The sequence below is a fragment of the Mus caroli genome, chromosome 18 (assembly GCF_900094665.2).
Source record: "Mus caroli chromosome 18, CAROLI_EIJ_v1.1, whole genome shotgun sequence".
NCBI classification, from domain to species: domain Eukaryota; kingdom Metazoa; phylum Chordata; class Mammalia; order Rodentia; family Muridae; genus Mus; species Mus caroli.
The window spans coordinates 25,059,840-25,070,629 of record NC_034587.1 but is presented as its reverse complement, the minus strand read 5'-3'; positions in this window follow the sequence as shown (position 1 = coordinate 25,070,629).

The following is a 10,790-nucleotide window of genomic DNA, read 5'->3' as shown; positions in this document are numbered from 1 at the left end:
TTAGCCATTCTGACTGGTGTGAGGTGGAATCTCAGGGTTGTTTTGATTTGCATTTCCCTGATGATTAAGGATGNTGAACATTTTTTCAGGTGCTTCTCTGCCATTCGGATTCACAAAATATGTTTATACGTCTGACTTTTCGACATTACACCTCTCGGTTCATAATTACAGCTTAATTAGTTCTCCTTACTTTAAGAAGCATGGAACATAGATGTAAGTTGGTCGAAGTGATAAAAGTTTTTAAAATATATATTAACAATTGTGATGACCATGTTTCCTCAGTTCTAAATAAGATACAGAATTAAAAGTGAATATGTAAATTAACAAATATATATATATATATCTTAATATGTTTTAAAAGTTTATCTTATTTATAGTTTTAAGAATGTAGGTGCAGTTGAAGTTTGAATACAGGGCTGTTATGATTGAAATCAAAACAATTTTTAAGCAGACAAAAAAAATAGAGGAATAAAAAGCACAAAAAGAAAAAACTGTCTAATTTTTCCAAGCACAGCTTATCATCCTCTCAGAATTGTTTAATAAGTAGCTAGGACTAAAATCAAAAGAGTTGAATGATATATTCTGTAGACTTCTGGTGGCTAACTGTTATCCTCAGTTTGAGGAGATGTAGAATCACCTAAGAGATACACCTAGAATATCTCTGTGCAAGCATCTAAACTGAGAAAGGAAGTTCTAGCCTAAAAGTAGGTGGAGCCAATCCATGGAGTACATTGTCAGACTAAATTTAAAAAAAAAAAAAAAGGGAAACCAGGTTGAGGATCAATATCCATCTCACTCTCTTCCTATGCGTCAGCTGCCTCATGCTCCTGCCTCTGTGCCTTCCTAACATAAAAGAATATACCTTGTAAAACTGTAAGCCAAATCAAATTCCTTTGCTTAAGTTGCTCTTGACATTAAATGTAAGAGCAGAATAACACAGGAAATTTGAATAACTCTTCTGAGAGGATGGTTGTGTGTATGTTTGTGTGCATGTGTGTATGTATGTATGTATGTGTGTATGTGTATTCTTGTGTCTGTATATGTATTTTCTAATAAAGCTTTGCATAACTTAGTTTAAGTGTAGATACAACCATCACATTACCTGAAGCAACAATTGGAAAATTAAATCTAATACTGGTTTTCTAACAGCTAAAAACAATTCCGTTTTTGATTGATTGAGAATTTTATATAATGTGTTTTGATATTTACCCTTCCATCAATTTCTCCCACATCTACTACTTTCAACTTTCTCTCTTCTTTTATTCATCACTTTTCTTATGAACACCTCAAGTCCAATTTGTGCTTCCTATATGATCTTGGATTTATGACTGTGCACTGGATAGTGGTCCACCCACCAGGGATCACATCCTCAAGAGAATTGACTCACTCTATTCTTAGCAGCTTTCAATTGTCAATTGTTCCTCAGCTAAGGATGGCACTGCATGTCTCTATTCCTGTTCATGGCTTGTGTGCATGCTGTCACAACCACTGTGAGTTCATATGTGCAGCTTCCCTATTGGTCTGGAAAGCATTGATTCCCTGGAGTCATTTACCATCAATAGCTCTCGAGGTGCCTCATTTCCCTCTAGTTTAGCAATTTTAGTTTAACTCTATTCACAAATAGTGAATTGAACAACTTCATTGTGGGAGCATCCATATACTCATATGGATTTAATTAAAATATGCCATCTGCATTAGTGTAGCTTCTTTGCATATCTATTTCACTTATATTTTCATTTTTATTTTATTTCTTGTATTTCCTTATTCCAGCTTGCAATACCAGCTCTTGTTAAATATTTTCTTTTTTTTTTTTTACAATTCAGATCTTTGACTTTACAGGCAAAAATAATATGACACTGAATGCCTAAATTGGTTATGCCTTATACCCAAAGCAATACACTTTATTTAAATCCATAACATGAGGCAGGTTATAAAGAAAACACTGTTTTAATTTTACAGTCATTCAAACATTTTCCACTTTGCATAAATCTTCAAAATCTACTTAAGTTTAACTTATATAGACTTTAAAGGTTAGAAAATTATTGTGTCATTAAATTACATAAAACTATTTATCTAGGAATTTAGCTCTTATCTCTTTAGCTCAGATCCATAGAAACTGGCATTCCCTCAAGAATAGGCCATGGTTAAAATTCTGAAGAAGTAAAAGCTGGTGAATATATATGCTTTGTTAAAAAATTTAATTGTTTCATTGGCTTTACAGACTTGCCTGGACTTGATTAGAAAGAGGATACAAAGGCATCTTGGGGCACTTTGTTCTCTGGGGACTGCATGGAGCAGTGTGTGGGGAGAGGAAAGTGGAATTGTTTCCTCAAAGACTCTGGAGATAGTCAGATCTATCTGTCCCTGTGGAGGACCGAGACAGTGCTCTGAACCTTGTGTGAGAATCTGAAGCTGCAAGGTCCCCTTCTCCCAACAAGTTTTCTGTCAACAAGGGCCTTCACCATAAAACCTTTAAGATGGAAGACTTCTTTTTGCATGCATTTTAACAAAAGAAAGCCTGCTGGAGGTATTCGCTGTACGATGCACAATATTTTGACCTTGTTTGAAGCAACCAATATCTTAGACAGATGAGAAACTTTAAAACCTTACTCATTCTGTCTTTGAACTTTAAAGCTACCTTTTCAGTGATAATAGGGTCTACAATAGGAGATCAGACCTGAAAATCACAGCTTGAAATGTCCATCATCTGAGGTCATGCAGAAAGTGAAACATATCTGACAGACAAAGGCCATGGCCAAGGAAACACCAATGTCAGGGGAAAAGATAATGAAGGAATAACCAGCACTCACCTCTGTGCCTCCTTCCTTGCCAGAGAGGAGAAACCCAGCATCCCTTTCTCTGCTTTCTTCCAGCTGCTCTTAATACCCATGAGCCAATAATGTGGATAATCAGCATCCTCTATTCTTCCTTTCTCTAGCTCCTCCTAATGCCATGAGTCAATAAAGTGGACATTTAGCATCTCTTCTGCCTCACATATCTTTTCCTGGCTCCGACGGTCCAGTGAATTAGATACCTAACATTCCTTCCTCAGCATTTCCTTAGCTCTTCCTTCCTGCCATATGCAATAAGTGACCACACAGATCCCTCAATTGTCTACCTATAGCTCCTCTCTGGTTTTTTTTTTTTTTTTTTTTTTTTAACCAGGAGCCAATTCAGCATCCTAAACTGTGCCTCATGCTAGATCCTCAGGCTTTTCTTGACAAGGCCTCTCACAGCAGATTAGGTCTGTAATTCTTTGTTCCCCTAGATTTTAACTCAATGACAAGGATTATTTCAGAAACTTTTAAACTATCCATGCTATCTTGTTTTTGTGGGACATCCACTACAGGGGATTTCAGATAATAAATGTGACCATAGATGGAGGCCAACCTCTAGGTATTTAGCTTTTAATAAGAAACCATGATTTCTTGTTCTTCTATTAACTAAGATTCATGGCCTTCCAAGTGTCTCTTTTTCTAGGTCACTGAAACCATTCCAAACACTACTATAAAACTCAGGCTAGCAACATTTTGAGCACTTCTTTGGCAAAAATCGTTACTATTGACTCATATACTTCATTTTTCTCTTTTCCTTTCCAGGACTCCTATTCCTTCCAGTCTCTGACAACTGTTCTAGTGGAAACTAGAACAGTTTTTTCCTTTTTCTTTTCCTTTCTTTTCTTTTTTTCTCAAGGATGATTGAGAGAAATGGGGGAAAACTAGTTTTTATTATCTACATTTTTATAAGTTTATAAATTTATAATTTATAGAAAAAGCAATTCATTGTCAAATTTCTTTTCTAAGGCGTAGCCCTAAGAAGTAACTGTGTGGAGAGATTTGTTTTAAAATCTAAATAGAAAAATATGTCTCTGAAAGTGTTGGTTGCCTCTGAAAAAGACAGTGGGCTCACTACGTAGTAATACATGCAATTTATAGGGTACTATAGTCTGTGAAATCTTTAGTTCACACTTAGGAAGGCAGACTGATATACTTGAATATGACTCTCTGTTAACGCTTATAACAGAATTCTAATACCTAAATCCTGTTCTTTTGTGTGTCTCGGTGATTGATGGATGCTAATTCCTGTCCTCAAGAAAAAAGAAATATGAATATGTCTTATGTGCTGGGAAATGAAACTAGGAAGACATTCTCAGCTACTCTGTCAAGGTGGCTTTAGATTTCATTGTTATTACTGTAAAAAGTGTACCCTTTATACATTAACACCATGTTCATGGGTAGCAATCTATTCACAGACATCTCATGATTATGCCTTGCAATCATACACCCTTATTAGTCACAAAGTATGTGACATATAGGTAGAAAGGACCAGTAGATAGCGACTATGATACTCAAGTTTCTGGTGTCATTTAAGTCTCTCTAGAAATGATGCCCACTTTTGTGTATCAGTGTGTACATTTGTGCAGGTATCACACACTAATATACACATTCCTGTGGTGGTCAGATGGAAGCTTCTGGTGTTGTTTCTTGTTTTATGTTGTTATATGTCTCTCATAGGCTTTGGAATTTCTTGATTAGATTACGCTGACTGGGCAGTAACACAAAAGGATCTGTCTATCTTTACCTCCTCAGTATTGATATAATAAATGCATATCACTGTGATTAATTATTTATATAGGTTATTTAAATGGATTCTGGAGTTTTGAAAACAGATCATCAGACTTGTGTGTAGGCACTACAATGATGGAGTCATCCCCTTTACACAGAATCCCTTATCTTTTGAGATTTTTTTTTCTGAACCGAGATCTGCTATATTTCTATTCCTGTGCTTGAATGACTTGTGTTCTTATTTTCCCTCTTAAAGGTTGTGGCTTTATTATTGTATTCTACCTCAGACTCTAAGACATAGGCAGGATAAGTTAAAGTTAAGAAAAATAACTTACTCCCAACTTCTGAAGTATCTAGATTTTCTGAAAGAGACAATGACAGCAACCAATGACACAAACTAAAACCATTGAAAGCATAAAATTTGGAAAGCCATTAATTTGTACATAAATATACAAATATTATGAATTGTTGACTTTTAGGTCTGTTTTGTATTACCTTGCATTGCCTAGAAGAATAGGTGAGCATTCTTTGATAATTCTACTGTGTAAAGGCAACTTTAATTTCCCAGATATAATTATCATCTCTAAAATTTACTGTTGAGTAAGCTCACCCTTTCTAGTTATTTCTGAATTTTGGCTGGCGGATCCAATTTAGCTGTTCTGGGTCAAGATTTTTCTCCAAGCTGACTGACTCAAACTGGCTTCCTATGGCTTCTGACTTAATTGGTTTTTTTTTGAAAAACCTCTGAACTCCACAAACTGAACTGCACTGACTGCATTGCCTGAAATTATTTTGCCCATCAATTTGACATCATTTTTGGGGGAGGAATTAAAGGTGTATGGTATTTCTCCATTTCAGCCAGAATGCACAGACTTAAAAGGTCTTTGGATATGATCTCTTGCTAGAGCAGTCATGCTGCTGGATGAAAATTTCTCTTCACTGGTGTTCCTGGGACACTGATGTTGATCAAAAATATAAGATCTAGTATAGATAATGTAAAATAGAGGTAGAAAGATTAGTATCATTGTATGAAATATTTTCCAATCAGGGAACAATGAGTTTAGTCCAGGCACAGATTATACTTGGGTGCTAGAACTGAGTACCCCAAGTCAGTATATTGAGAGGTTTATGTATATTCAGTATTTTCCTAAACCAGATTACTTCGGTCTAAAATAAAATCTTTACAGAAAAAAGGTAAAAGATAACTTAAGGGTAATTCTGAATGTTAGCAAAGTTTTTGTTTTTCAAATTGAAAAAGAACATTGAAACTTGGATAACATGTATAATATTTTTAAAGTTATAGCTCAGATCTCCACATCCTCCAGAAGACAGCTTATGTACTTAGGTTCAATATTGCTGGATTACTTAATATCCCATATTTTGATGTATTTATTTGTAATGTTGCCGTTTTTGTTGTCAATTACAGAAAATAATTTTCCTTAAAATGCATTATCTCAGCCTTGAAATAGATGTTCCTAACCCCAACAAGACAAGTTAAATCACTAGAAACACAACTTCCAAGCTGTATCACAGTTATTATCTTTGTTTTAATGTTCTTGAGATTGTTTAGGATAATTTATGCTTTTATACTTTTACTTTGAAGTAAACTGACTCTGGTGGGCACAGAGGAAATCTTTTTTGATCCTTTACCATGGGATAGCAACTTGATTCAAGCTCTGGATACTTCTATGAATACTTTCTATTAAGAAATGACATTTTCCAACATTAGGGATCAGTGAATAATGGCTCATGGGAACGATCTCACCTTCTTCTTGCTATTGTAATTAAAAATGTATTCACACTCTACTACACTTATATTCTTCTATTGACTTTGCAAGATGCAATGGAAGAGTTGATCATTAAAACAGAGATTGTGGGGCCTACAAAGTAAGGAGCCATGAAGGAATCATTTCAGAAAACTTTGGTCAATCCTCATTTTTTATAATGCAACCTGTTCATTAAACCCAGAACACTCAGATTTTATTTCTCTACCAGCCAATCCACAGACCCATACTGACTGTTTGCCATTGCCCAGAAATATCATTTAAAGAGTCAGTTCAGAGTCTCTTCATATATTTAGCTGCCCTGTCTCTTTCATATTTACCCTGTAATGGCTCCATGAAAGCTTCTGATTGATATTTATATTGCCAAATCTTTTAAAAGTTATATGCCTGCTGCTGGGTCTTGCTTGGGCCCTCACTTGCCAGCAAGAACGACACTGCAACAGGATCCTTCTGCACACGTTTATTGGGAGAGCTTGATTGCAGAGGCAAAGAGACCCCAAGCCCAGAACTGGTGCTGCTTATATAGGCCTAGGAGAGGCGTGTCTCACACCCGGATTGGTTGTGCTTGGGTTATGTTTACCACCTCATTTGCATGCCTACATCTGATTGGTTAATTTCTCTCTCATCTGATTGGTTAACTTCTCTCTCATCTGATTGGTTAATTTTTGGTTAATTCTCAAAACATCATCTTGGCAAAAAAAACTTTACTGCCTATGTATGCGTGGTGGCCAGCGGAAGCCAGCACCACCCTGCAACGGCACATGTGGCTTCCCACAGCTGTGTAAATTATAATTCATACGATTTTACTTTTCTGATCTTATTTATAATTAAACTTGGGTTTTGCAGTTCAGGAGGAAGTTACAGACTAAAGTACTCACTAGACATTTCCATTTACATCCTTGCACTGGTTATTAGTAATGTTTGCTTTAGTCTGATTGAGAAGGCAACTGACAGACTTTTTTCTTTTCTTCATATGAAAATTACATTATGTGTTATATCCATTTTAAAACTTTGTGTGTTTCTCTCTGTCTGTTTCTCTGTCTCTGTCTCTCTGTCTCTGTCTCTCTCTCTCTCTCTCTCTCTCTCTCTCTCTCTCTCTGTGTGTGCACTCAAAACAATATGCATTTGAAAGTTTGCTTTTTGTCTTGTTTGAGGCAGGGAAGATGCTGTGTCATTTAAAATAAGCTGCTTTAACTGTGTGTTTGTGATCAGCAGCCACGTGCCACTTCTATATGCAGACATCCAGATTTCTGAGTACCTCCATTCTTTTCTACATGACTGTGAAGAATTTCATGCACTTTCCACGTCACTCTTAGGTGACATTCCACCTTCTCCAAATGTTCCTTTCCCCCTATCACCTCTCACATACAATGGCTGCTCAAAGGATGTTTGTGAAATAATGACATGGCTAATGAAAGGATGGGTGGGCACATCTTAAGACCTGGTTTGCAAGATAACATGTAACACTTTGCCAAAGCATCTGTGATTATGTGTTTGACAATGCTGTTCTGCACGACCCTGATTGATTGACAATCTCCTGCCCAATTAAGGGTATTAACTCACTGAAATGCTAACGGAGGAGGCCCAATAAGCTTCCTTTCTTTTCTAATTCTGTAAGGTCACACTGCTTCATTTATTTTCCATTAATTTTACTTTTCACATAATTCATAGTGTACATTCATGGTGACTGGACTTTACAAAGACATTTTCATATAAATATATAGTGTTCTTTGACTTAGTCCATCTGCTAACTTTCCTCTTGTTTCCCCTTCTTTCTCCCCTTATGGCTATTCTTTTCCACCAAAATCTTGTTTCTAACCTCGACATACACACTATTTCTCATACACACAAATAAGCAAACTTTAATATGGAATAAGTCTTCTATAGTTTCAAGTAAGTTCATTCTCTCAATTATCAGAATGTTGGCTAAAAACAATATTAAATATAATACCACTGACTTATTTATTTATTTATTTATTTATTATTTTAATAGATAAATTGCAATGGTGTAACCATAAATGACCTGCCACTCACAGCATAGTACAATCTGGCATCATACTCAAAAGTGTGATTTTGAATCTACAATCGTAATGCAGAGTTTACAGGATTGCACCATCATGCCGCTTATACCATTTTCAGAGCCTATTGAGGAGTTTATCACACAGTTTCATTGACACGATTCTTAGAAACTTTAGAAACATCATGGATCAACAGCAATGACACAAAATATGAACAGTGAGTTACAAAACACCTGAGACCAGCCTGCATGTCAAATTTCTGTGTGGTCTCACTGCTGAGATTCACACTCAACATGCTATTGCTACATCACACTTTCATGCTTTTATATATCTCTAAAAATGTTCTACATTTAAGTCCTTCTTCCTAGATTCTTTCCTAATCAAAAACATTGAAGGAAATCCACTGAACTGGTGCTTTCTTTAACTCCCATTGTATTGCATTGACTATGAGCTAAACCGGAATGAATTCCAAAGGCTATGAAGGGATTAGGTTAAGATAAAATCTTGAAAATACTTAATAAACATTGGGAGTTGGAACATGTTACATCCAGCCAGGAATCCAACTGACTACTACTCAAAGTGGCCCCTGATGATAAGCCTACAGACACACAGAGGATGAATCCTCAGATTTTATCGTATTATCCTTCCATTTCCCTAGCTACAAGGATGGAGATTTAGCCTGCGTGTCTCAATGCCAAGTCAAACAATGATAGCACTTACCACTTACAGCCATGGCACGTGTTTCTCATCAGAAGGCTTTGTGAATGAAGCTCATTAATCAAGCAGCCATCTCAAGAGGCCCGGAGTAGGCAGGAGCTGAGCTCAGAAAGTGTCCGGAAAATGCCAGGTGCAAAAGTGGGCAGTTAGAGCATCCTCTATCAGTGCCTGGATGTCAGAGGGCTTTCTACGTAACTGCTCTGACCAGCACGCCAATTATGGCTTCGATATCTCTGAAAACTTCAGTCTCTTCCTTTCAGTTCCAAGACAGATCCTAATGTTTGCCTCAAGACAGACATCTTTTTGAAATCCAATTTTTACACAAATTAATTTGGTTGCTTTGGGCAACTTACTCAAATTTTTTGATCCTTAATTTTCTCATCTGTAATAAGGCAGGAATCATTATGATCTATCTACTGCTAGACAGATAATTTTATAAGATGGCATAAGCAAAGATCCTTGCAGAATCAAACAGTACTAATTTTATAATGTCTTTTTTGAAAATACATGTTATGCCTTCTTTACCTGAGCACAATCATTTTTACTGTTTTGCTAAATCACCATAATATGTACTTCTTACACTGTTTTCCCATGCTATCCCATGTATAATTAAATGTGTTTATATGTTTGTTACTATCTCTAAGTTTCTTACTCTGTACATGTTCAAATATTTAAAATAAACCTAAGGTATACTGCAAGTGATTCTAAGAAAATGATATTTAAGTTCATTGTATAACTAATTATTATTCTTACTTTATATATTATGTGACTAAATTTAAAATTAAGTTGTGTCAAATGGCTAGTGACTGTTTTAGTTGGATAAAATCTGATTATAAAATCCCACTTTCTCCCTGTTCCTTGTGATATTTTAAATACAATAGAGTATCTATAAAGAGAAGACAAAGTCATGAAGCCATTTGACTTTTACATTTTTATTATTTTGTACATTGTGTTGCAGAGTAACTAATTTCCATATATGGTTTTCATTAATCTACATAGTGAATGACTCTAACCATTTCTCCCGCAAATGATCATAATCATGTCCCCACTTCTTCTACTATGGTGGTTTTAATATTTTTGTCCCACGGGAAATGGCACTGGTAGGAGGTGTGCCATTTTTGGAGTGTGTCCTTGTTGGAATAAGTGTGGCCTTGTTGTAGAATGTGAATCATTATGGGGTGGGTATTGCTGTCCTATGCCTAAACTCTGACCAGTGTGAAAGGGACCCTCCACTTGGCTGTCTGCAGAAGAGATCCACTTTTTGGTTGCCTTCAGATAAAGATACAGAGCTCCTGTGTTCTCCAGCACAATGTCTACTCCATCTGCCATGCTTTCTCCCATTATGATAATAATCTGAACCTCTAAAACTGTAAGCCAGCCTCAATTAAATATCTACATTTATAAGAATTGCCATGGTCATGACATCTCTTCATAGCAAGGAAACCCTAGCTAAAGCAACAAATGTATCTTCTTTTTTTTTTTTTTTTAAGTATTCTTGCTTCTTTTTTTTTTTTTTCCTAGCATGAAAATTTTACATGGTTTAGTAGTACTTTACTACTACTTTTAATTTTAAAACTTAAAAGGGTTTTTTTTCTTATGTTGTCTTTTTCTTTTTTTTTTTGTAGTCTCTTCAGTTGTTTTTTTTTAAATTTTTAATATTTTTATTACATATTTTCCTCAATTACATTTCCAATGCTATCCCAAAA